The 26374-nt window shown below is 45.9% G+C and overlaps 1 long non-coding RNA gene across 1 annotated transcript in view; it reads left to right on the top strand.

Moving 5' to 3' along the window:
• Positions 1–24138, top strand: part of LOC115515826 — a 33978-nt gene extending 9840 nt beyond the window's left edge. The window contains exons 2-3 of the long non-coding RNA XR_003969419.1: positions 11117–11294; positions 22282–24138. This is a non-coding gene — a long non-coding RNA (uncharacterized LOC115515826). The remainder of the gene's footprint in view (positions 1–11116; positions 11295–22281) is intronic.
• Positions 24139–26374: the final 2236 nt, after the last annotated feature.

Here is a 26374-nt window from a genome sequence, read left to right as displayed (position 1 = left end):
TGTGCCTAGCTGAACCCACCAGGGAGATCCACAGGCTGCCTGAGCTCCCGGACCTTGCCAAGCATGTGGTCTCAGGCTGCTGTGACAAAATGGAGACATAAAGCCAAGTTGGCATCTAGACGTGTGGCTGCCTCTGGTCCTGAGCTGAAGCTTTTTCCATAAATGATAATAACATGACAGTGATACTATCAACAACAGTCACCAATATCGTATTTCCTCAGTAATTGCTAAAGTCCAGGCAGTATGCTGAGTACCATATATGGACCATCTAATTTCTCCTTACAAGAACTCTAGAAGGTATCTGCTATTACAACAATTATTAAGATAAGGAAATTGAGGCTTGGGGAAGTTATGGAACTTGTCCAAGGCCAAACAGTTAAAAAGTGACAAGGCCAGAGTGTGAGGCTAGATTTTATCTGACTCCAGAGGAAGATTCTTAACCACTACGTTAGGTGGTAAAGCATGCCAAAAATATCTACAACATACTATCTTAGTGAGTTGCTCATCAAACCCAGTGTCTTCAGGAAAAGCCCCCTGGTGCCTCTGTGTACATTCAAAGAAAAGCAGGGAGAGCTCCACGATAGGGCCTTGGGAAAGAATTACAGAGATAATGAGGAGGCTTTCGTACCTTGCCCGCGCATTCTTTTTCTATCTGACCTGTTCTCTCAGCTGGAAAACACCAGGAGGAAATGAATGTGTACTTGGGTTCAGGATCCTGGTTTGTCTTCCAGAGCAGAGGACCAGGCCTTGAGTTCGGGCTCTTTCATGTTTCTGCATTTCTCTGGTGTTCCCCTTGCTCCAGGCCTGGACGGAGGGTACTGGGCCAGACAGAAGCACACACGGAAGGCCTTGGCGGGTGATTCTGAGTCAAGGTCTCTGAGCCAGGAGGCCGCACCCCCGGAAACATCTAGCACACATCTGGGGCAGGCTGGTGCAGATGTTATGCTCCTCGGCCTCAAGAGCGCTCAGGCCAAAGTCAATGTCACACAGCAGTTTGAAGTTGTGACTTCCACCCTTTGACTCTTCCTAATCCCACCCTCCCTGCTGCTGCTCCCTGATCCCTCCCTTCCCGCTGCTGTCTCTAGTCATCCTTTTCGTGACACCTGCACTGCTCTTCAGCCAATGACTGCTCTTGTTGTTGCTGGCAGTGGTAGTTGTAGCAACGGCAGTAGCAATAATAGCCGTGGTAGTAGTAATAATAACAGTGTTGGTGGCGGAAATGGTAGTAAGAATAACTTCTGCTGTTGTGTATCCAGGACTTCCTATGTCCCAGGCGCTATGCTGAGTACCTTACTTGCATTATTTTATTTCATCTTCTCAACCCCCCTGGGCAAAGTAGGTATTAGTACTTCCATTTCATGGATGAGGAAGTAGAGCTCTGAGATATCATGTAATGTAGCAGAGCTGGTGTTCGAATCCAGGTCTATCTGCCTCTAAGGCCCAGGCTCTTAAATGCCATGTTCACTCTCTTTTGATGAGAGAGGAGTTTTCCACCGACTACCAGGCTGTGACCAAGAGCAGGACTTGGTCACAAATACTCTGTGTTAGTTTTCTATTTAGATAAATTACCACAAATTGAATGGCCTAAAACAAGAATTTATCATCTTAAGAGTTTTGGAGGTCGGAAGCCTAACTTGTCTCATGGAGCTGACATTGAGGGTGTCCGCCGTGCTGCATTCTTCCTGAAAGCTTTGAGGAGAATCCTTTGCCTTTCCAGATTCCAGAGGCACCTGCACATAAGCGATGTAGGATTGTTTTCCTGTTTCAAGATCCTTAACTTAATCACACCTGCAAGGTCCCTTTTGCTGCATAAAGTAACCTATTCACAGGTTCAGGGATTAGGGCACCATTATTCTGTCTACCACACCCACCGAGGGCTCGTTTCCACAACCCAAAGCCAGGCAGGAAGAGAAAGGCCCATTGAGTGAGTGGCACACACCAGCCCTTCCCTCAGATGCTCCCTCACCAGGGTCGTGGAATTTGAACTTGGCCTTGGTTTGCAGAAGGATGTGTTGAGAACAGGATCAGAATGAAAGGAGAGGGCTGGTCACCCACAGAATTCAGAGCTGGGCAGAGTTAGAGACATGGAGAATGCATTCCCTTCAGTTTACCAGAGCAGGCTTCCCCTCCACAACATTTTGGACAGACCTTTCCTAGAATGCCTCCTGGAACAGGAACCTTACTCCTTTACAAGACAGCCAGAAGTTAAAACTTCTTCCCTAACTTAAGCCTTCCTCCTCAGAAATGTGCCCCCCTTGGTCCTGGCTCTACTGAGACTGAACAAACCCTCTCTCCCTTCTGGAGGTGAGGCCTCTAAGAGCAGTAAAGAGTTTGAAGGGTGCTTCTGCTAAATTGAAGGCACCAGTTGTACCTGGGGTGCATTCTGCCATCTTCCACTGCCACAGTAACAGTGGATGCTCTGGGAGCCATCAGAGTCCCATGGGCCCACGGACAATACCAGTCTGGTGCCTGCCATGTAATAAAGGACTCTTAAAGGCAGTGCTCTAGACAGGTGTTGAATAACAACAATAGGTCAACCTTGCAAGAGAAGGGCAGAAGCAGATTTGGAAGCCCAGCCAGGAGCCCCAGATTCCTCTCTTTAAAGCGACTGCCAGAAGTGAGAGACTAGAAGCAAGTGATAAAAATTATATATGGTAGTGCGGGGCAGCACCTCCCACAGCTTTAGTCCAAACTCAAAGTATAATTCAGGTCTGATTTTTCCTTTCTGCTCACTCGTGGGCTCTGCTGCTGCCTCTGCCTCCCTCCCCGTGTCTCTCTCTCTCCTCTTCTACCTTTTGAAGTGCCTCTGTCCCTCTCCTGGGCCTAGGCCATTTGCCCTCCACACCAGTCCTTTCTCCCTGCTCTGGTCTGTATTATAGGAGGCGACCCCTGCAGGCTGCATTTCCCAGCTTCTGGCATATTTGACCAATGGGAGGCACTGGGAGGGAGATATACTGGGGAGAGGCCAGACTATTTCTCCCCAACACACACCTCTGACTGCATCTCTGCTTTTGTTTTGTAGTTCCAGCTTCTGTTGGTGTCCCTGGATCCTGCGCCCTAGCAACCTCCTCCCAGGGACCTTCCAACCTAAGGGTAGAACTGGCTTCTTGCTGCTGCTAACCTCTGAGTGGCATTATGTTCCCCAGTGGTTTCTCGTCCTTCCATCCCTTTTGTAGCCAGTTCTCTTTATGAACATCTCTGTTTTATATACTCAAAGTGATTATTGTTTCCAGACTAGACATTACCAATATCTGTTCTGTAACCCTTTTAGCTGTTATGCTTCAAGCATCCCATGTGGGGAAATAGGTTCTACTTACATAAATGGTTTAGAAAAAAGCTTAGGGCGGAAAGGGGCCACCACGGGGCAAAAACCCCGAGGTTAGTTAGCGAGATATTGTAACGGGATCATGAGAAACTTGTTATATCACCTGCATGAAATTACTTTCCATCTGGCGCCAATGTACCTTGAAGACAAACTACTTGCCCCCCCAGACTCTTTGCTTCTTACTCACACAAGTTAATGATTACTGTATGATTGTTTTCTCCATGTTCACATGTGTAAGATCTTGTTTCCTTCATGTTTCACCATGAGGGTAATATCTTGTGAGCTCAATGAATACGGAGACAAAACCCCTGTTTGGGCTCTTGTCTCCTTCTGGACATTAGCCTCTCTCAAATTCAATTCTGTATCAGCTCTCTTGCTGGACAAGAGAGCACTCCAGATTCATAGTCTGTGACAATCCCATACTGTTCTACAAATCCTAAACACCTTCCCTTTAGTCTAAGTATTGATTTTCCCGTGTAACAAACTTGGTAACTGATTTAGAAAATTCCTTTTTGTTTCCTAAAGCCTCTGAAAATGAAGATAGAGGTCTGTGAGACCAACAAAGTTTCATTCATTCCAATAAATATTTACTTGGTTCCCAGCATTCATTCATTCATTCATTCATCAAATAGTTATTGAGAACCTACTATTTTCCAGGTACTGTTGTAGGACCTGGGGATACAGCAGAGAACAAGACAAAATCTTCGCTTTCCTGGAGTCTATATTCTAGTGAAGGGAGACAATGAACAAATAAGCCTATCAGATGCTGATAAGAGCTACAGAGAAAATAAAAAGCTGAGAAAAGGGGTGGGGAGTGGCTAAGAGAACATTGCCTTTTTACACAGGTAAAAAGAGGATCCCTCTGGTGAGGTGACATTTGAGGAGAGACCTGACAGCACTGGTGGGTGGGCTGTGTGATTATCTGAGAGAGGAGTATCACAGGTAGAGGGAAAAGCAAGTACAAAAGTAAATCCTGGGGCAGCTGACTTACTTAATCAGAAGAGTATGTGACTCTTGATCTCGGATCATGAGTTTGAGCCTATGTTGGGGGTAGAGATTACTTAAATAAAAACCTTTAAAACAGTGGCGCCTGGGTGGCTCAATTGTTTCAGCATCCAACTTCAGCTCCAGTCATGATCTCATGGTTAGTGGGTTCGAGCCCCACATCAGGCTCTGTGCTGACAGCTTGGAGCTTGGAGCCTGCTTCAGATTCTGTGTCTCCCTCTCTCTCTGTTCCCCTCCCTCCCATTCTGTCTCTCTCTCTCTCTCTTAAAAATAAAGACTAAAAAAAAAAAAAAAAAAAAAAAAAAATTTAAAACTAAAAAAAAAAAAAAATCCCAAGATAGAGTAGCCTTGACATGTCCTAATAACAGCAGCAAAACAGGGATGACTGGAATGGAGTGAATGTAAGAAAGGGTGATAGGAATGAAGGAAGAGAGAGAGGAGTGGGGAGGAAGAATACCGTAAAACAATAGAGGTCAAGGTAAGAATGTTGGCTTTTACTCTGAGATGGAGACCACTGGCAGGTTGTAAAGAAATGAGTGGTGTGCTCTAGCTTACATTTTTTTTGTTTATTTTGTTTATTTTGAGAGAGAGAGAGAGAGAGAGAGAGAATCCCAAGCAGGCTCCATGCTGTCAGCACAAATCCTGATGCTGGGTTCGATCTCACAAACCATGAGATCATGACCTGAGCTGAAATCGAGAGTCAGATGCTTAACCAACTGAGCCACACAGGTACCCCTCTGGCTTACATTCTTGAAAGACTGCAGCATTGCAAGTAGACTAGAGGAGGGCAGGGATTGAGGCAAGGAGACTATGTAGAGAACTGGGAGGCTAGGGAGAGTTGCTGATGGCCTGAGCCAGAGTGGATGTGGTGGAGGTGGTCATATGAGGTTAGATTCTGAATGTATTTTACAGGTAGTGTCAACAGGATTTGCTGATACAGAATATGAAAGACAGGATCCCAGGTGACTCTGTTTTTGGACACGGAAAACTGAGAGAATGCAGTTGCCACTTATTAAGATGGGGAAGACTATGGGAGGAAGGAGTATGGGAGGAAAGGTCAGAAGTAAATCTGTCTGTTTTGGGACATGTTGAATTTGAGATGTCTGTCAGCCAACCAGGTGGATGTGTCAAGCAGACAGTTGGATATGAATGAGTCTGGAACTGACAGAGAGGTCTAGGTTGGAGAGGAAAAATGGAGAGTCGACGGAGAATAAATGGTGTGTAATGTCACTAGACTGGGTGGGATCCCTGTGGAGTAAGAGCTAATAAGATGAGGAGAGGTCTGAGGACTGAGGGCTGAGCACTCCTGTGTTTAGAGGTCAGGAAAATGTGGAAGAACCAGAAGAAGGGTCTGGGAAGGTGGTGTGAAATGTGTGTGTGTGTTGTGTGTGTGTGTGTGTGTGTGTGTGTGTACTTGAGAGAGAGAGACTGAATGACCCTGTGGGTGACTTCAGTCTGTGTCCTGCCTGTCTGTAGGTTGGGTAACTCTGGGTTTGTGTGGCAAAGGGAAGCTGCATGGACTTTGAATCTGTAAGCAAAGTTCCAGACTTGCAGTGTGAGTTCAGTAAACTTCCCAAGAAGCGTTCATAAACTCCGTTCATTGATCTCTCCAAGAAGCCCCCATAACTTGAGTTTTATGTAGTCCCCCAAAGCGACCTATTGGCCCTGAGTCCAGTAGCCTTTCCTGGGCATCCTCACAGCCAGGGTCAGCACATTTTCCAAGAAGCCTCCTGCCTAAATCTGTGAGTCCCCAGACGGCCTTTACAGCCTAGATGTAGTACATTTCCCAAAAAGGTCCCACAACCTCAGTTGAGCCACTTCAATAGGATGTCCTCTGAGCCTGGATACTCAAAATTTCTCAAGTGTTCCTGCAGCCTGAGTCCAAAGCATTCCAGAAGTTCCTTACAGCCTGAATCCCTCTATCTCTTATGCCCAGCAACACCCCACTCCCTGGCCTGATTCCAGAGTTCACTGTACCCCCAATCTCCATTACTCCAGGCTCTAAGTTACCAAGACCCAAGCCCATTAAGGCAGCTGAAGCCAGAAATCCTTTCCTTCAATGGAGGTAGCTGGGTCTGTCTCCCTTCTGCTTACCCTGACAAAGGCCTCTGCCCCTTGATGGCAGGCTAGGGTCCCCACTAGATCTTCAGGGGTGGCTGCAGGCAGATCAGGATGCAGACGCATGATGGCAGGAAAGGGGGATCCTAGGCAAGGAGAGAGATGAATCACCCTGGCAGCTCTGCCTCTGTCCCTCTCTCTTCTTTCCCCCACTCTGCAGAATGACTGGGCACAACTTCCAAGTCATGACCCCTGCATGGACTCGAGAGTGGGGAGGACAAACAGGGAGAGGATATGGAGCAGGAGCCCGACATGGCCCTAACCCAGGCCAGCACTTTTGCTGGGAGCTACCAGAGGTCTCTGATGTTAGAGAGATCTACAACACTACTCCCCTAGGAACAGAGTTTTGAGCTGAAGGCCAAAGACTCTCTGGCCTTAAATCTGCTACAGAGAGGACAGAAATACTTATTCAAAACCATAGCTGACCCCCTTAATGCCAGGTAATTTATCCTGATCACAGCAGGATAAAGGATTTGTTAGCAGGTAAGGGCAAGAACACATTTGGGTTTTTGTGAGAATTTGCTGGCTGGTGACCTGGGGAATGGTCTTGAGTGGGAAGATCAGAAGTAGAGAGCACAAGTAACAGTGAAGAGGTTGTTGTACTTGCCCAGGCAGGTGTTGAGGGAGGATTAGGCTAGAGTAGCAGTAGAGCCCCTGGACGAAGCAGAGGTATATGGAAGGATGTGTTAGGAGGCAGAATAGACAGGTCCTGGGGATAGTTTGTGTATGTAGGAAGAGGGAAAAAGTTTATTCAACAAATACTTATTAGGTACCTCCTATAGCCAGGCACAGTCCCAGGTGCTTAAAGTATAGGGTTAAAAAAAAAGTAAGGGAACAAGGTCTCTGTGTCACTAGAGTTCACATTCAAGGGAATGACTCCAGGTTCTGCCCTTGGTGCCTGGGTGGATGATGGGGCTGTGACTTACTGAGTTTGGGACAAGGGGAGAGGAGCTGGTTTGGAGCTGGAGAGGATGCTGAGTTCCATGTTAGACATGGTTCATGTAAGGTCCTGGTGGGACGACCAGCGAGGACGGCCAGGCATGGATTGAGGCTGGAGCTCAGATGAGAGGTCTGGTCTGGTGGGACTTGTAGGTTTGTCTGGTGGGACTTGTAGGTTTGTCTGTGGTCACACAGAAGGCTGTCCAGGGCAAGCAGGAACAGTGAGCAGAGGACTGGGGACTGAACTCTGAGGCGACCTAGCATCTAAGGGCAGACTGAGGGAGGTAGAGGAGTGGTTAGAACTTGGAGGATCATGAGAGCAGGAAGGATGCCATGGGAGCCATGGGAAAAGCCAGCATAGCTTCCAAGAGAGTCAGCCATTGCGTTGGGTCACTGAGGCCACTCAGTGACACCAATGAGGTGAGGGTCACATCAGAGGAGCCATGGGACTGTATCTCGGCAGGTTGAGGAATAATAAGGAATGAGGAAGCAGAGACAGTTGTGGGTCCTTCTTTTGCAAAGCTTGGCCAGAAGGGTGGCCTATTCAAGTCCTCAGATGAGAACGCGTGACAGGCACAAAGGAGAGCACAAGTAATTGGTTCAAAGTTGAATGGGGAGGGTGGGCCAGGAGGCACAGGGAAGCAGAACATACTCCACAGTTGCCCCTGCCTAGCTCCTTTAGGCACCTACAAGCCCACCTTCTGGCCACTCTGGATTGCTTACCTCCGAGAAACCTTTCTGCCTCAGTAGAAGGCAACACGACACACTGGGAAGAGCTCAGCTTTCAGGGTTGGCAGGGCTTGCGGCTCTACCTTGTCACTTCCTCACCGAGTAACTCTGGGTAAATTTGTTAACTTCACTCAGACCCAGTTTTCCCATCTATAAAATGGTGTCTTCACAGGTATGAAATGAAACAATGAAACACTTGAGACTGTAATGAATGCTTGAATTTCACACTTAAAATTGGTTAAAGAGTGCCTGGGTAGCTCAGTTGGTTACATGTCCAACTCTTGATTTTTTTGTGGTTGTTCTCAATCCTAATAGTTCTTTATTTTCTTTAACATGTTTGCTATGGGTTGATGATTTGCAATAGGTGTCATCATGGGAATAACCAAAATTAGATTAAATGTGACAAAAGACTGACCATGTGTTTCAGACCCTTGAGTGATGACACTAAGTCAAGAATGGGAGAAAAGCATAGCAAAAGGAGACTACTGAAATGCTACTTATATATTCATGCAGTAAAACCAGCAATGCATGTCCAACACTTGATTTTGGCTCAAGTCATGATCTCATGGTTCATGAGATTGAGCCCCTCTGCGTTGGGCTCCATGCAGACATCAGTGCAGAGCCTCTTTGGGATTCTCTCTGTCCCTCTCCCGCTGGCATGCACACATGCTGTCTCTCAAAACAAACTTTTAAAAAAATGTTATGTTATATATATTACCTAGAATTTAAAAAAATTAGTAATGTAATATACCAAAAAGCATTAATGTTTGCACTATAAATGGGTTTATTGTATGGTATGTGAATGACATCTCAATAATGATGTTAAAAACTGCTAATGGGCAGATTAGGTTAGTACCTGTGAAGTGCAATTTAGAAATTGTGCCAACCTACCGCCAAAGTTAATATTTACTTATTGGTATATACTGACCTTTATGCACAGAGTTTATCATTAGATTTTTGCTCTAAGTTTTATAATTAAAGGGGCTAAGACCTGAAGGAAGGAGGAACTTCAAAGAACACTTTGACGGGTCCCTCACAGATCCTGGGTTTTGTCCTGGTTTTAGAGGTTGTCAAACTCCATCCGCAAAGTTCACGTGAGGAAACCAAGCTCTCAAGAATCCAGGCTTTGGCACCAAATTCCTGGGAGACTGATTAATAAACAGGAAAGCCAACTGTTTCATTTACCAATGGGCTCACACCGAGGGTCCTGGGACAGGGCCCTCCCCTCTCAGGGTGCCTAGTAAGCAGAGTGGAAGAACTCAGGGTGCTCAGTGTTCGTCAGATACCTCTTTCTGACAATAACACCCAGGTTTCATTGGCCTAGTTCATTTTATTGTGTAATGAAAGTCAGTAACAGAACAGATAGTAAATGAGAAGCATTTAAAAAAGTAATGAATTAGAAACATTTGGTATTTTTTCTGATTTGGCCCCCAATAATGCCTAAGTTATGTTTATTTTTGTGAAACATGTATATGCACAATTTATTGTTTTATTATTCTTTTAAAGATTTTATTTTTTAAGTAATCATCCCCACATGGGGCTCGAACTCACAACCCTGAGATCCAGAGTGCATGCTCCACCGACTGAACCTGCCAGGCATCCCTATATCTGCACAGTTTAGAGTCCAATTGTTCTACAAAGTGTATTAGGAAAAACAGCAGTCCTCCACTCCTGTTTTTGATTTTTCAGAGGAAGCCCTACTTTCAACTCTTAGTGGGTGCTATTTCTTTTTCATATCTACATCTTCCTGATATTGTACAGATGAGAAAACAGCTGTGAAAGTTCTAGGCCGGGCGGCAATTTTGGTGGTTGCTCTAATAGAAATGTAAATGCTACATTCTAACCTCTTTACCACAGCTAATTGGTTCCTATAGCTCTACAGAGAGCAAAGCACGTTCTTCTACATTATGCCATTTCTTTAAAAAAATTATCATTTTTTAATTGTGGTAAAATATACATAATGTAAACTTAATCATTTTAAGCATTTTTGAAAGCACAGTTCGTTGGCATTAAGTACATTCATATTGTGCAAGAATCCCTACCATTTACCTTCAAATCTTATCATTTCATACTGAAACTCTGTACCTATTAAACAATAACTCCCCATTCCTCTCCCCACCCAGTTCTTGGTAACCACCATCCTACTTTTTTTCCTCTATGAATTTGACTATTGTAGGTACCTCATGTAGGTGGAATCATACAATACTTGCACCTTTGTGTCTGGCTTATCTCATTGAGCATAACGTTTTCAAGGTTCATCAAGGTTACAGCATGCATTAGAATTTGACATCTTTTTTAGGCTAAATAATATTCCATTGTATATGTATACATTTTCTTATTCATTCAACCTTTGTTGGACATTTGGTTAATTTCAATCTTTGAGCTATTCTGAATAATAATGCTATGAATGTGGGTGTACAAACATCTGTTTGAGTCCCTGCTTTCAATTCTTTTAAGTATATACATAGAAGTGGAACTGCTAGATATATGGTAATTCTATGTTTAATTTTTTGAGGAAGCTACCTCTTTGTTTTGACAATAATTCTAATTTTTTTAAAGTTTATTTATTTTGGAGACAGGGAGAGACAGCATGAATGGGGGAGGGTCAGAGAGAGAGGGAGACACAGAATCTGAAACAGGCTCCAGGCTCTGAGCTGCCAGCACAGAGCCCGACGCGGGGCTCGAACTCACGGACTGGGAGATCATGACCTGAGCTGAAGTCGGATGCTTAACCGACTGAATCACCCAGGTGCCCCATGTTTTGACAATAATTCTATGACAGAGATAAGGCAGGTACTAAGACAACGGTTCTCATAAACAAGGCAGGACACTTGGCGACTTTCCCACAGTGGCAAAGCTTGTTGGAGGATGAAGCTGGGATTTGATCCTCTTGCTGTAAGTCCAGGCTTCCCTCTACCATGTTGTCTCCCATATCGTATTGCCTTTTTCAGCCTAAAGCACCCAACCAGTGGTCTCAAATAAATATTTCTTTTCTTCCAGAGAACGTAGAAGATTTTCATTTCTACAGGCCACCACCCTTTGTTTGCAATCATCATTAGCATTTGCCATTGGCACATCAACAGTCCATTACGATTCTCAAATTGGAGCTCACTTCACTTCCATTTTGACCAACTCCATGGTGGGCTGTAGGAGTCTCATCGGCACATTGGAAAAAAGAGTATGTTTTTACAAAGAATCATGTCTATGCTATGTTAACCCTTAAGTCCCAGGGGCCCTCTTTTGGCCCCAATTTTGAGTTACCTCTACTCTGGACCAACTAACTCAACATAACTCATGGAATTTAAATAACAATGTTCAAGCAGCTGCCACATGCCAGGAATTGCACTGAGGGCTTTGCACATGTTATCTTGTTTAATCTACTGGTTATATCCCAAGAGATGGGAAAGATCTCCCTTTTCCAGATAAAGAAATAAGACCAGAAGAGATCAGGCTACTTGCCTGAGAGAATACCAAGGATCTGATGGTGCCAACAGAGTGCTGCCATTTCCCCACCTCACAACACCTCCTGCCAAAGGATGTAGTTTCATATCCTATCCTGCCACTACATAAAAATCTTTTTTTTTAGTTTATTTATTTTGAGAGGGGGGGGGAGGCACAGAGAGAGAGAGAGAATCCCAACCAGGCACTGCACTGTCAGCTCAGAGTCCCATGCAGAGCTCGAACTCACAAACTGTGAGATCATGACCTGAGCCACAATAACGAGTCAAACTCAACTAACTGAGCCACCCCAGTGCCCCACTATGTAAAACATCTTAATCTAACATCATGAGATTAATGAGAACAGAAGGTTTTTTGAATTGCTGACTTTTTCCCTACTTGCCTGCATCAAGTTCAGACTTGATTTCTAATTGGTAGAATTTTCTCCTTCTTTCCTTAGATGCTCTTCTACAGGACCAGCTATCTTGTCTGAAGCCTAGTTATTTGTGCCCCTGTTTAATTTCCCCTTCTCATCCAGAGTATTAGTCACATGCTATTGAGCCCCCATGGGTCCTGGCATGTAATGGGTGACCATGACCTTTAGGTCTCTGGGGTAAGACCAAGTGTTCCTCCACTTGGTTTGTGTTCTATCTACCCAACTATCATTGTCCTCAGTGTTCTCTGCTTCAAAACAGTAGGAGGCAGGGCATGAGGACTATGGGGGTGAAGAGCAAAGAAGGTGAGAGGAGGCCAAAATGACACAATTAGAAGTTCAATGTCCTAAGTCAAAATCCTGCTTCAGTCATTTACTGTGTGGCCTTGGGCAAGTCACTTAACCTCTCTGGGCTGCATTTTCCTTACTTGTGAAAAGAGACTAACTATCCCTGGCTCATAGGGTGGTTGTGATTATTAAGTGACAGGATGGGTGTGAGGGTAAGAAAGTAAGAGAAGTTGTCAGTACACAAGAGACACTAGATGATCACCTGATGGGTAAATAAATGGCTGAAAGACCTAGGAAAAGTATACAACATAGAATCTGTTTAAAGAAGTGCAGTTTTAAATATTTTTCATGCAATGTGTTTTATCTTTTGGGGATTTAAAAGGAATTAAGAAATAAATGAGGTATGTCAATGAACAGTTATGACTCACAGTGGAAATGCCAAGCCTTTAAAACCTAACAGCCAATTACTGGATCCAGCATCAAAGACACACCAAAGGACTTCAAAAAAAAAAAAAAATTCCCATAGTTGCTGTGTGTGAGATAGTGCCCTTGATTGCTAATAAGATGCTGAACAATCACAGTGGAAAATTTTTCTTCTCCATAGCATCAGGTGAGAATCCTATGTCTTATATCTGGATTAGGGCCAATCAGGACATCAGGGTCTAAATGATTCTGGTGATCTTGGCCCTAAATATTGTAGCCAAATCCCAAAGGCTACCGTCTTTTAGTTTCTTCATTAAGGCGCTAGAGTTGGCCCAGACCCCTCCCGCCTGCTCTCTGAGGACTTGGAGCTCGTTACCACTGCTAATCTTTACTCTTTTCCTCTGGAAGTGAGCTTCCCACTCTCCCACACCCCACCCCAGGCCTGACAGCCTGGGCTCTCCAGCCTCCCAACCTGAGGTGCTGTCCAGATGCTGAGAGTTGGGAGCCTCCGCTTCCTTCTGAAATTCCAAGGGAGCTGTCCAGCCTGGGAGCTGGGCAGGGTCTCAGAGCTCAGGCAATACCTGCACAGCCCAGTACCCAGAGTGTCTGAGCCAAGGGAGCATAACTAGGAGGGCCCTTGGAGGCCACACTCACATGCAGAGGAGGAAACTGAGGCCCACAGAGGGTGGGGGGTTGGCTCAGGAACACCTAGTCCAGCAGTAGAGAGAAGCAGGTCTTCTGCCTCTGAGTCCAGCATTCCTTCCACGCTGCTACACTATGGGATCTCATCCCCCACTATACAATATTACACACTCACAGACCAGTTTCTGTTGGACACAAACCTACCATTAACAATGGTGCTTACTTATACAGTCCTTTACAAGGTGTTTTTACTATTATCTCATTCCATTTTTACCACTACACTGTGATTAGCTATGGTAATACTGGCATCATCAGCCCCATTTTCCAGATGTAGAAACCAAGGCACAGAGACATACCTAGGGGACTGGATATAGTAAGTTGGGTGAGTCAGGGAGTCTGAGGAGTCTGTCTCCTCAGAAGAGGAAACATCTGAGCTGGACTGGTGAAGAAAATATCATCTAGGAGGATGCAGGGAGGGGAAGGACACTTTAGGAAGATGGACCAGCAGGCACAAAGATCTGGACTTATTGGGTGGGGGGGGGAGGAGAAGTGGAGGACACAGACAAAGACAGAGAAGAGCATGGCACAAGCATAAGGGTAAGGTCAAAGTTGTGGGAAAATAGAGGTGGAGGACTGTCTTACACAGCCGTCCCCAAAGTCTCCCTCTGAAGGAAGAAATGCAGTAGTCCAGGGGCAGCAGATGGTCTGTGCCCCAGCCCAAAGTACTTGGTGACAGAGCTGGCCTGAGAGTCTTCCCTGAGGGTGTCCCACAGAGGGCATGGCTCACTATGCTGTAAATTCCCCTAAGTAAGAATGACATTGATCCTGCCTGGGTCTTCCTCTTCCCCACCCCAGGGCCAAGTCATGGGCTGCAGCCCCATATTGTCTGTGATAGAGGCTCAAGGGCCTGGATGCCAAAGCACAAGGCCTCAGGCCTGGCCTTCTCATGTGGATGGCTGGGAGGGGAGAAGGAGGAAGGACGGTTGATGATGCACTGAGTGGAGAGGTCATGTTGCTGTGTTGAACTTTCCACCAGATGGGGTATAACAAGGGAATGAAGGGAATCTGTGTTCACTGAACATGTATTGGGCATTTGACTCCATTCACAACACTGCAAGTGTGTTGTTTTAGTTAATCCTCTAAATAACCTTCGCTTTGCAGTTGAGGAAACTGAGACTCAGAGAGGTCAGATGATTCTTATGACTGATTTCTAGAAAGTAGACTATATTATTGGCCATTAGAGTAATAAAATAGTAAAATGTCATTCTTCCTGCTTTCAGAAATATGGGAAGAGGTCACTGAGACCATCTAATAAATTCTCAATCTAGTAAATTCTCAACAGCCTTGTTGCTGTCTCAAGGCTCCAGGCAGAGGAAATAAACATGATTGTTTTAAAGACTTCTGGGTTAGAAGGTAGGAGGACACCTGAACTAGAAATCCACCATAGTTAGATGTGATTAAACCAACTTTTATGGGTTCTATGCCCTTTTCTGCTGAAAGTATCATAAACACCTTTCCCCGAGGCTGCCCATTCTGGTGTTAGCCAGATGACATCAGCCCTTGATCACCGGACAAATTATTATAGACTGGCAAGGAATCAGCTGTGGCCTAGGAGAAACAGGGATCATGGAGGATCTGGATGTTACAAGAATTCTGGAAAATTAGAAAGGAAAGGACACCAGGTTCAAATAATGGATGCTGAGAATTATATCCTAGGGTTCAAAATACATCCAGTCCTGGCCAGCCATGCTACCTCAGTCCCTACTCCCCTTGTCTATCTAAGTCCTGTCTATCCTTTAAAACCCAGCTCAAGTTTCAACTCCTCCATGAAGCCTTCTATGGCCACCCCTTTCTATGCAGATCTCTAGGCCGATCTCTAGATTCTCAAGGGGCTTAGAGGCTGTTCTGTACAACATAGCACTTATTGTAGTAAGCCCTGCCTTTTATAGCCATAGTTGTATAATATTTTGGCTCCACAACTCAGTTGCAAGTTTTTAGAAATAGCTACAACTTGTGTGTTCTCCTCAATTCCAGGCATAAAGTACAGATTTTCCTTGACTTACAATAAGCTTGCATCCCAACAAACCCATTTTCATAAGTTGAAAATATTTTAAGTTGAAAGTGAGTTTAATACACTTAACCTACTGAACATGATAGCTTAGCCGCGCCTACGTGAAACGTGTTCAGAACACTCCCATTAACCCACAGTTGGGCAAAGTCATCAGACACAAAGCTTATTTTATAACAAGGTATTAAATATGTCGTAGAACTTGTTGAATACTATGCTGAAAGTGAAAACCAGAATGTATCAGTTGTTTGCCCTCGTGATCACACGGCTGCCTGGGAGCTGCAGCGTGCTACCAATACCCAGCATCACGATAGAGAATTGTACACATATAGCTAGCGTGGGAAAAAGATCAAAATTTATAATTTGAAGTATAGTTTTATACTGAATGTGTATCACTTTTGTACCATCATAAAGCTGAAAAACTGAGTTGAACCATTGTAAGTTGCGGACCATCTGCAAACACTTACTGACTTGCATACACGGTAAACAATAAATAAATGTAGATTTGGTATCCAATGGATGTTTAATAAACATCTATTGGTTTGGTTTACAGAAGGTACTCAATAAATGCCTGCTCGTTTGGTATACAATAGGAGTTCAATAAATGATTGGCCTGACCTAATAATTTTCTTTCTCTCTCTCTCTCTCTGTCTCTAAGTAAGCTCTATACTCAATGGGGAGCTTGAACTCACCAACACTGAGATTGAGAGTCACGTGCTCTACAGACTGAGCTAGCCAGGCACCCTGGGTCCCATCTTTGATGAAAACTAGCTAAGCTGATGGGGGCACCAGCCAGCGGATGGGAAGCTGGGTTGGATTCTGAAATGCAGCTAGGACAGGAAAGCTCCCCAAAGCAGGACAAAGTAGGGAGTGAACTGGTGGGAAAAGTCCAAGCCAAGTTCTTTTTTTTTTTAATTAAAAAAATATTTATTTATTTGAGAGAGAGAGACAGCGTGAGAGGGGGAGGGACAGAGAGAGAGGGAGACACAGATCCAAAGCAGGCTCCAGGCTCAAAGCTGTCAGCACAGAACCCTGACATGGGGCTCGAACTTATGAACTGTGAGATCATGACCTGAGCTGGAGTCAGATGCTTAACCAACTGAGCCACATAGATGCCCCCAAGCCAAGTTCTTGAGTGCGACTCAGTGTCCAGTCTGGAGAGTCCAGATACAAATATCAGGTCCCAAGAGGTACTTCCAATAACTTTCAGCAACACTTGCTCAGGGATGTCTTCCCTTGCGTCACCCACCCAAAGTAGCCCTGCCCTGCCCTATCAATCTTTAGAGCACTACCCTATTTTATTTAATTCTTAGCATCCATACTACTTGGCATTACCAATATCACTAGCATTTCCCACCACACCCAGCACCCACCTCATCTCTCTGCTAAAATGTAAACCCTAGGGAGATTTTCTTATTTATTGGTACTTGCCTTATTTACCAATATAACCCTATTCATGGCTAGAAGAGTTCTAGCACATAGCAGGTTCTCAATAAATATATCTTGAGTGAATGGCTGAATCAACTGAGAGAAGCCAAAAGAGAGGAAATCATCAGCAAGTGGATTCAGATAGATTTGGATGGGAATTAGCATAGGTCTGGCCTTTGGCTATAAATGCCCATAAACCTGTGTTTTCCACATTCCTTTGTGGGACTGTGGATGCCATAAATGGCAGTGTCTGGTTGTCTTAAAGGGACAACCATATAGGATAAAGGAAGAGAGGGTCAGCTTATCCCTTTAACATTTGTTCTATTCTTTAATGAGACTATACAGCAGCTCCACATCTTATTCTTGGAGAGTTGTATAGGATTCTCTCTAGTGGACAATACGAATGAAGCATATCATGCTCGTTTTTTATGCAAGTAATAACCAATGAATTTGGGTTATTATTCAGCATATACTTACTTCCCTCCCATTCCTACTGTGGTGACATTGATGTTGGGTTTAGCCAACATGTGACTGGCTTTAGCCAATGATATGTTATTGAAATGATGTTAGCAGAGGCTTTCCATGTACTTGTACACTTCGGCTTGTGTCCTGGGCTCTGGAAAGAGAAGCAAGTCCTAGATAGCTGCTATCCCTTTACTCAGAACCCCAAAACGAAGACACATGGAACAGACCTGAACCCAAACCAGCAGCAAGGAGCTAGGCCCAGCTGACCTGCAGCCTGAGACATAGCAGCCTTGACCAACATTAGTCAAATTGCAGTTGACCGACAGACCATGAGAATGAGAATAAATCCTTGTGATACAAGCCACTGTTTTTTGGGCTAGTCTATTATGCAGCATTATTGTGGGAATAGCTGACAAATATATAATGCATACTCACTGTAGAAAAAAATTAGAAAATACAGATAAGAAAGAAGGGAAAACTATCAGAATCTATGGTTCCATCGTCCACAATAAACACTTTTAACATGGTGGTATACGCTCTCAGCTATTTGTCTATATTTCTCATTAATGGGGACCTACTCTACACAACTTTTTGTAACCTGCTTTTTTCATACCCATATATCATGAGCATCTTTCCAAGGCCATAAACATTGCAGTATTGCCTCATTGTCTTTCCAACACCCTGCAAGGCAGGCTCAGAAAGGCAACCTGATTTGCCCAAAGTCACACCTCCGGGAATTATCGGAGCCCCATGTGGCTTTCAGTTCAGAGCTCTTTCTACCAGGCAGGTTCCCTCTTGGGGCCTCATTAACATTTTTGGCACCTGGCAAGGTCACTCCTTCCCCAATAAGAATAAAATGAAACTTTTATCTTATCTGGAAGGAGAGCATGAGTGTTTGGTTCCCCTGATTCACATGACCCCAAAGGCTGTGACAAAACCCTGCTGCCAGCTTCCCATTGCGTGTGTCCTGGGAGATTGTTGTTTCCTCCCTGGGGTGGAAGGAGACAAGGGCAAGTGGTCGGGAAGTATTTTTTGATGGAGCCTTTGGCAGACCAACAGGTTTCCAATTTCGAGTTGGGGAGAAACAAAGCTCTCGGGTGTTCCAGTCAGCAGGAATGGAGCAGAGGGCAGCTCCAATTCCTGTAGAAGAGCCAGCCTAGGAGCTGCTGGCACAAATCTGGGAAACCTAGGGAGACAGGCTGCATTCCAGACTCCGGACAACTTCAGCAAGAAAACTCCATGGAGGGTGGAAAAAGGACCACAGAATGCCAAGATCAGAAGCTGTAGTTACTCACCCAAGCAAGGGGCCAGGACTCAGAGGATCTACCTCCTAGCTGTATGGCCTCAGTTTCTTCATCTGTCAAATGGTCACAGAACCCTGTGCCCAGTGGCCCCTTTCTTCTACCACAACAAAGCAGGGCTGGCTGTGATGGTGGTATAGTAACAAGAGGGCTGTGGAATCACAGCTGGAAATTTGCTCCCAGAACCCTGAGAGGCAGAGGAGATAGAGCTCCTGAGGGTGGAAGAGAAAGAAAGACCCTGGATTTGGGGACCTTCAGGTCGAGAAAGGTACAGCCTACAGAATCCTCAAAAGTTTGCAGAAAGTAGTCTCCAGTCACAGCTTCTCCTGTGATCAGGGTTTTCTCTGCAGAAAGCCTTTTTATTTGTATTTTCCTTCTTAAGCTGATTTTCTGACCCTAGCTGGTGAAAGGGAAGGGAAGGGAAGGGAAGGGAAGGGAAGGGAAGGGAAGGGAAGGGAAGGGAAGGGAAGGGAAGGGAAGGGAAGGGAAGGGAAAGGAAGGGAAGGGAAGGGAAGGGAAGGGAAGGGAAGGGAAGGGAGAATAAAACAACCTATTGGGTAGATTTGAGCCAATGCAGGTGAATGGGAGACACAACAGATAGGGACATTCTGTACCCAGCCCCTGAGAAACCAGAAAAGTTGGTGCAACCCCAAGCAATGGTGGGGACCGCCCCAAGGCCCAGTGGCTCTGATGGCAATGACAGTAAGCCCTTGGGAGGCTTGTTTAGCTGAAGGGCTTCCTTCCTGCCTTCTCCTTTCATCAAGTAAGTCCAACCTCTTTATAGGGTGAGGAAGAGATGGGAGGTCCAGGGACCGGCCCTGCTGGGGAAAGATAACACCAGCTCTGGAGCCAGAGAGAATGGGATTGAAACTCCAGTTGTGTGTGTGACTTTGTGCAATTTACAGAGCCTCCCCAAGACTTGGTTTCCTCACCTGAAAAAGAGAGAAAACACATTGCTAAAAATGTAAAGTATCTCACATAGTGTCTGGCACCTCCTAGGTAACAAGTATCACCGAATGTGCCCAGAGAATTAGTGGCACAGCGAGGACAAGGTCCCAGGTCTGTGAACCCCATACCCTGGCCCCGCTTCTCTGATCTCACTGGTAGCAGGAAGCAGCTGGTGCTCTAACCCCTGGCAGTGAGGACAGCTGCAGGTGGAGCCCACTGGGGAACTGCTGGGCACACCTTCCCTCCCTAAGGATTCAGGTCACCAAGGCCACCTCTCTCTGAGACCTGAGGACAGAGGATTCATTCTTCCTCTGGGCCAGGAGGCAGCTCTCTGAAGGCAGGAGTGGGCTCCCTGGAGTCAGCACTCCCTCCAGGCCCCAGGAGATGCCAACAGGAGCCTGGTCTAGTGGCTGCTCCCCAGAACACATGCCCCAGGAACCCAGATCTGGATGGCTCTGCTCTGAGTTATCATGGAAGAGGGGTCTTCCTCAGAGAGCTCCACAGCGTACTTGAGGCCCTCTGCCCAGCTGGGAAGGCTCCTTCTATCTCTTTCCTTCCTGCATATAATTCTTTCCTCTTTAAACGCCAGTCATGGAAAGATGTGTATTTCCTTCCTTCATTTGCCCAGCCATGTGGGGATGGAGACCACCCCATCTTCAGCATAATCCCCCAGCCCCTGGCACAGAGCCAGATGCACGGTGTTCAGCAAATGGATGTTGAGTCAAGGGGAGAGAAACTGGGGGTTTCAAAGGTACTTCAGAATTCACAAGACCGAAATGAGAAAGGAGAGGTTAGGAGGTTGGAAGACGTTTGAGCGATTCAATCTAAACTTGATTCACCTGCCAATACAGATTTCAGTACTTCGAAGAAAAAGCAACATAGATACCATTACACAAAGGAAAATGTATTGTTCAACATGACTTTGTTCTCATTATAAATATAATGCATGTTCACTGAAAAATATGTTCATGTATAAGAAGGAAATGAAGTTCAGTATAATATATAATGTGCATATGTATATAATGCCACTGTTAATATTTCGGCATGTAGACTTGGAGTCATTTGCTAAGTATAGGCTTTTTTCAAAATCGTACATTTATACACACTCCCAAATCTGAAGTGAATTCTCTGTCAGTCATCCGAGGGAGGCTCTTAGTGATGTGCCTCCTGAGGCAAAAACAGGAGGGAGAGAGATTTCTGCAATTAGGAATCCAGGCTCTTTTGAGATGCTAACCTCAGACCCTAAGAGGCTCAGTGGGTTTGTTAGCTAGGGGAGGAAAAGGGCAGGTGACATCCAAGCACATGCAGGCAAGGGAGTGACAAGTGGGACAGGTGAATTCCTGAAGGGGAAAATGGAGTTCCTAGTCATTCAACACCACGTACCACGCTGGAGATGGCTAGCAGGTCACACCTGGTGCAGGCACAACTGGTTAATCCCTGCACTCTTGACTGTCCACATAGCCCCCAGGGCAGACACTGCCACTTACTGAAGTTGAGTCGCCACTTGAGTTGCTAGACTGTCAATGCATCGCCTCTTCAGTCCTCACAGCAGCCTATTATTAAGGTAGTGTCCCCATCTTCTGATGAGGAATTCAAGGCTCAGAATGATGAAGTTAATTCCCTGTAAGCATTCAGTGGGAAGTGTCAGAGCCAGGATTCAAATCCACTCTGTCAGAATCTGTCGCCCGAATTCCCCCTCTCTCCTCAAGCCCAGAGACTTCAAGAGGGACATGGCAGCAAGCCCCTGGGAGCTGTGCTTTTGCAGGACTCCTGGCTGGGCCTGGGCCTGGGAATCAGAGGTACCTTTTTTTTGTTTTTTTTTTTTTTAATTCATATCCAAGTTAGTTAGCATATGGTGCTATAATGACCTCAGGAACAGATTCCAGTGATTCGTCCCCTATGTATAACACCCTGTGCTCATTCCAACAAGTGTCCTCCTTAACGCCCCTTACCCATTTGAATCAGAGGTGCCTTTAAGCCATGCTCCGTACAGTGAAGCTGGCAAGTCTCCCCATCTGCCATCCCCACCCCCACCCTCTGCCCTCCCCCTACCCTGAAGGATCAGGAACCCATGTAGGGGCTATAGACATGCTGCGAATGGGCAAGACAGAACAAGCCCCACAACTGCCACATCCTTGTCTCGACCTCTTGTCTGGCCTAGGGCCAACCAGGCAGAGAGGGTAGGGAGGTAGGCTCTGGTAGGTTCCTCCCCTAGCTAACCTTTCCAGTGACACCGAGAGGGAAATGCCTTAGCTTTAGGGGAAATTCCCAAAAGAAATAGTTCAATTAAATCAACTTTGTGTGGCCCAGGACCACCCCCATGAACTGCTGCAAGGGGAACAAGGGAGGTCACACCTGGGCCTGTACCTTGGAGCCCCCTGGGAAAGAGGATACTCACTCTTACCCTACTTCAGTCATTTTCATTCTCATATGAATTAGTTCTATGCATTTTCCCAGAAGCTAGACAGAGAGCTTAAGCCCTAAGGTCTTAGGGTAAGTAGGTCCCAATCTGGGAGATTCAGACAGAATGTAGGTTCAAACCAGGTTCTTCTACTGGCTAGCTGACTGAACTAGGACTAATAACCTCTCTCTCTGAGCCTCAGTTTCTTCATCCCCAAAATGGGGGACTAGTAAGTCCGAGGTTGTCCAAACGATGGATAGAGACACCTGGGTGAAGATGTGCTTAGTCATTGTTTTTGCCTACCTGCCTGACTTCCTGTCTTCCTTGCAGGGCCTCAAGTGGGGAAGGCTGCCTACTTCATAGCTGTTCCAGGACAAAGCCAGAGCCCAGCCCCAATGCACGGAGAGTCTCAGGCAGGGTTCTGAGTGACCTGGCTGATCCTGAAGCTGGAGCTGATACCGGAGCCAGCTCCAAGTGGATTATCTGGGACTGGCCTTGACTGTGCTGCAGAGTGGCCTGTGGGTGGACACTCTCTGAGCACCTGGATCTGATGCAAACATTGACATCGGCAGAATCATCTTGACCAAGTGGGGTGAGGGCAGGGCAGGGCAGGGCGGGGCTGAAGGGACAGGCCTTGCATACCATCCAGGTACACCCAGGGATCTGGAATCCCAGGGGCTTGCCCAAATTTTATCCCCTGGATACATTACTCCCCTCTGGGGCTACTACATAGGCCCCTTTTGGGAGGGTCCCTGAGAGTGAGGAAAGGGCAGTAATGGTCAGAGCCCCTACGCCTCCAGAAGGCAGCCTATCATGTGGGGAATTTCCTTCAAAGGCCAGGAAATCATAACCGCTGCTGAGCACAGGTTGTATGCCAGGCCCACCCAGCACTTGCCTGGCATTTTCCGTGGGTCCTCAGAAGCAGACAGACCTCCAGCTTCAGAGCCATCAGGACCAGGATAGTGGGAGATGGCTCCGGCCTGGAACTTCCCACTGCTCAGGGCTGCAACAGAGGTGGTGGGGACAGGAACGCAGGGAGAATAGGAGCTGTTGTCTGAGAGGGACAGGGGTTTAGCTTTGCTTCCCTTCATTTGTTACTAAAGAAAAGAAAATAATCTGACTTTAAACTAACAAATACAGTACGCCAGCTGCAGGCCAGACTGCCCACGTGTGAAACCTAGAAAAAACCTTGAGTTCATCTGTCTAAACATGGAGAAACTGAGGCCCACAGACATGACAGGACTGGCCCGACTTGATGAACCAGGACTTTAATATAGGTGTCTCTGCTCCTTGTGTATCGTAATTTCCATCCAGGAAGGGAGGGGCTGTTATCCTAAAGGTGTCAGACTTCAGGTAACGAGGACCTGCACCCTCCTCTTCCTCACACTTCATGTACCACCTCTTGCCCACAACCCCATTCAGAATGAGTCACCCAAGCATTAACAGTAAATAAAGGTACTGTCTCTGGGTGGCCAATTTTCTCTTTCCAAAAGGACTCTATGATGACAGAATCCAAACAAAAATCCTCACTTAAACGAAAATGAAGACTTACATCTGCTATGAAGCACCACAGAGTCTTGTTTGTAACTCATGGATGATTTCATGTGGTTTGGATAATGGTTTGCATACTTGGGTCTGTCTGGCCCACCAGACTGTAATCCCCTCGAGGGCCAGAAAGGAGTCTTGTTCTGCACTGAGTTTTCCTGGTGCCTGCTCGCAGCAGATGCTTAATAAATGTTTGTTGAATTAAAATGGAAAATGACTGGTGCCCGGGTGGCTCAAATGGTTTAACATCCGACCCTTGATTTCTACTCAGGTCGAAAATGTCAATAAAGAGGAGGAAGCTGTTACCATCGACATGAATGAGGCAGTTCAGCTAACTTTTGCACTTGGGATACTTGAACTTCTTTCCAAAAGCCACTCCACTCTCTCCTACAGTAACACTCAGTATGTCTGCAGAGGTACCCTTTGTTGTAGAGTATAAAATTGCTGATAGGAGACATTTAAAGTACTATTTGGCTCCCAAGATCAAGGATGAAGAAGGATCTTAGACATTCTTAAAATCCAAGAAAATAAAATTAAGCTCTTGAGAAATGCTTCTGAGATGCCAGCATGTACTTAAGTCTCTTCTGTCACCAAATTTGTTCCTCTCTGTACATATTAGATATTTTCTGTAAATAACCTATTTTCCTTCCATTCTGTATAATTTGTTTAAAGAATAAAAGTCCAAAGTAAAAAAAAACAACAACAAAAAACAAAAAAAAAGGATCCAGGGGTCATGGGATTGAGCCCTGCATCATGCTTGGTGGTAAGCATGGATCCTGCTTGAAATTCTCTCTCTCTCCCTCTCCCCCACTCATGCTCTCTAAAATTAGAATTAAAAAATAAAATACAATGGGAATGAAGGGCTATTAAGCTGCTACTGGCTCATCGTGTGATAGGGTAGGGAAAAAATGGGCAGTAAGGTCTCCTGCGTGTCACGCACAACTTGGTCCCTGGAAATGCTACAGGAATAAAGTACTTCAGGGTCAAATAAAATTGCTCAGTTCCCAACAGGAAGACCAAAGGAAAGTGATTTACACTTCCTGATTGCACTCATTTTCAGGAGGGTGTTAATGACGTGTTCAACACTGCTTGATGTGAGCTTAATGGATAGAGCTGGTTGGGAGAGCAATTTAGCAGTATCTAGTGAGTTGTAGATATTCATGCCCCTGAGCTATGGATTCCAGTTCTGAGTGTATATATCAGAGAAACTTTCACAGATGGGCACAGAGAGACATGAACCAGAATGCACAGTGTGGTGATGTTTGCAAAACTAAAAAAAGATTCACCAACAGAAGAAGGGCTGAATTGTGGTTAAGATCAGATAAAGGAATACTATATAGCAATTAAGATCAATGAAGTGGGTGGGGAGCGGCTCAATGGGTTGAATGTCCAACCTTGGCTCAGATCATGAGCTCACAGTTCGTGAGTTCGAGGATCCTCTGTCCACCCCATCCCCCGCGCCCCTCCTCAACTTGTGCACCCACTCTCCCAAAATCAAACATAAAAAAAATGTTTATTAATTTTGAGACAGAGTGCAAGCGGGGGAGGGACAGAGAAAGAGGGAGACACAGAATCCGAAGCAGGCTCCAGGCTCTGAGCTGTCAAAGCCATCAGAGCAGGGCTCAAACCCATAAGCCATGAGATCAGGACCTGAGTCAAATTGGACGCTTAACTGACTGAGCCACCCAGGCACCCCCAAAATAACAAACATTTAAAAAAATCAATGAACTAGAGCCACATGTATGAAATGGTAAATACATGTTTTTCATGCTACACAGAGGCAAAGGGACACAGACAGGAATTTGAATAAATAGGCCCTGCTCCCGGTGGTGGGAGTGCTCTTCCTGGACAAGGCCTCCTATCTAAATTCTTAGGGGCAGATAAGGGGAAGGCAAAAAGTTCTTCCTGAGTCTTTTGGGCCTTGATTACCTTCGGCTCAAAGAACTCACATGCCAGAGTCACACATTTTGAAATCCTTTGGTATAGCCTCAATTAATTTTCAGAACACACTTGTGTAATCAATCCCAGTCAAGCCCCCAAAGTCCCCTCGTGTCGCTGCCAGTCACCACCAGCACCTCTCCGACCTCTGACCAGAGGTGACTCCTAATCTGACCCCACAGACGAGGGCTGACTGTCCTGTCCTTTGTGCAAATGGGATCTTATACTATGTTACCCCTCATTTTTAAGGAGTGACTCCCATCTCCACAGTCCCCTAGCACTGTTACTAAACCTCGGTTGGACACAGCCTGTCCTGTGGGCTTCCAGAAGGCAGAAGCAGAGCCGTATTTTCTTCATGACCCTCATAGGATTCAAGTGGACCAAGGCGGCAAAGGGTCCTAAGATTGTTTGTCAATTTTCTGAGCCTCGATCCCATGCTGAGAAAAACAAGTCTTTATTCAGTGGTGAGGGGAGCTCACCCACCCTGGCTGCTTGGTTTCCCAAAGGATGCATTCCCCTTTCTCTCTCTCTTTTTGACCCCTGCTCCACTTCCTTCCTTTGGAGGATTTCCTCCCCCTTGGGCCAGGCCTCAGTGACCTTCTGTCAGCACCTCCTCTGAGGGCCAAGCCCTGGGCGGGAAGCCTGGGAAAGCTGCCCCCAGCTGCTTTTCCGTGACACTGGGCCAAGCCTGGGGCATTCTGCTTTGAGGTCAATGTGAGCTCGGGAGGGGGGAGGATAAGATCTCCAGGCAGATGCAGGGCCAGGTCCTGTTCAGGGTCAGCTCTTGTCATCCAGAAAGCCACAGAGCCTGGGAAGGGCCCCTACTGGACTTCCTCTGACCCACCCCCTGTCCACATGATGCCCCAGGAGATGCAGACCCCCCCAGGGAGCCCCATGCACACACATACACAAACAGAACCCACGACCAATGCCAACAACA

Source organism: Lynx canadensis, chromosome B3 (genome assembly GCF_007474595.2).
Source record: "Lynx canadensis isolate LIC74 chromosome B3, mLynCan4.pri.v2, whole genome shotgun sequence".
In the NCBI taxonomy this organism is placed as follows: domain Eukaryota; kingdom Metazoa; phylum Chordata; class Mammalia; order Carnivora; family Felidae; genus Lynx; species Lynx canadensis.
This window is presented reverse-complemented; position numbering and strand designations above follow the sequence as displayed.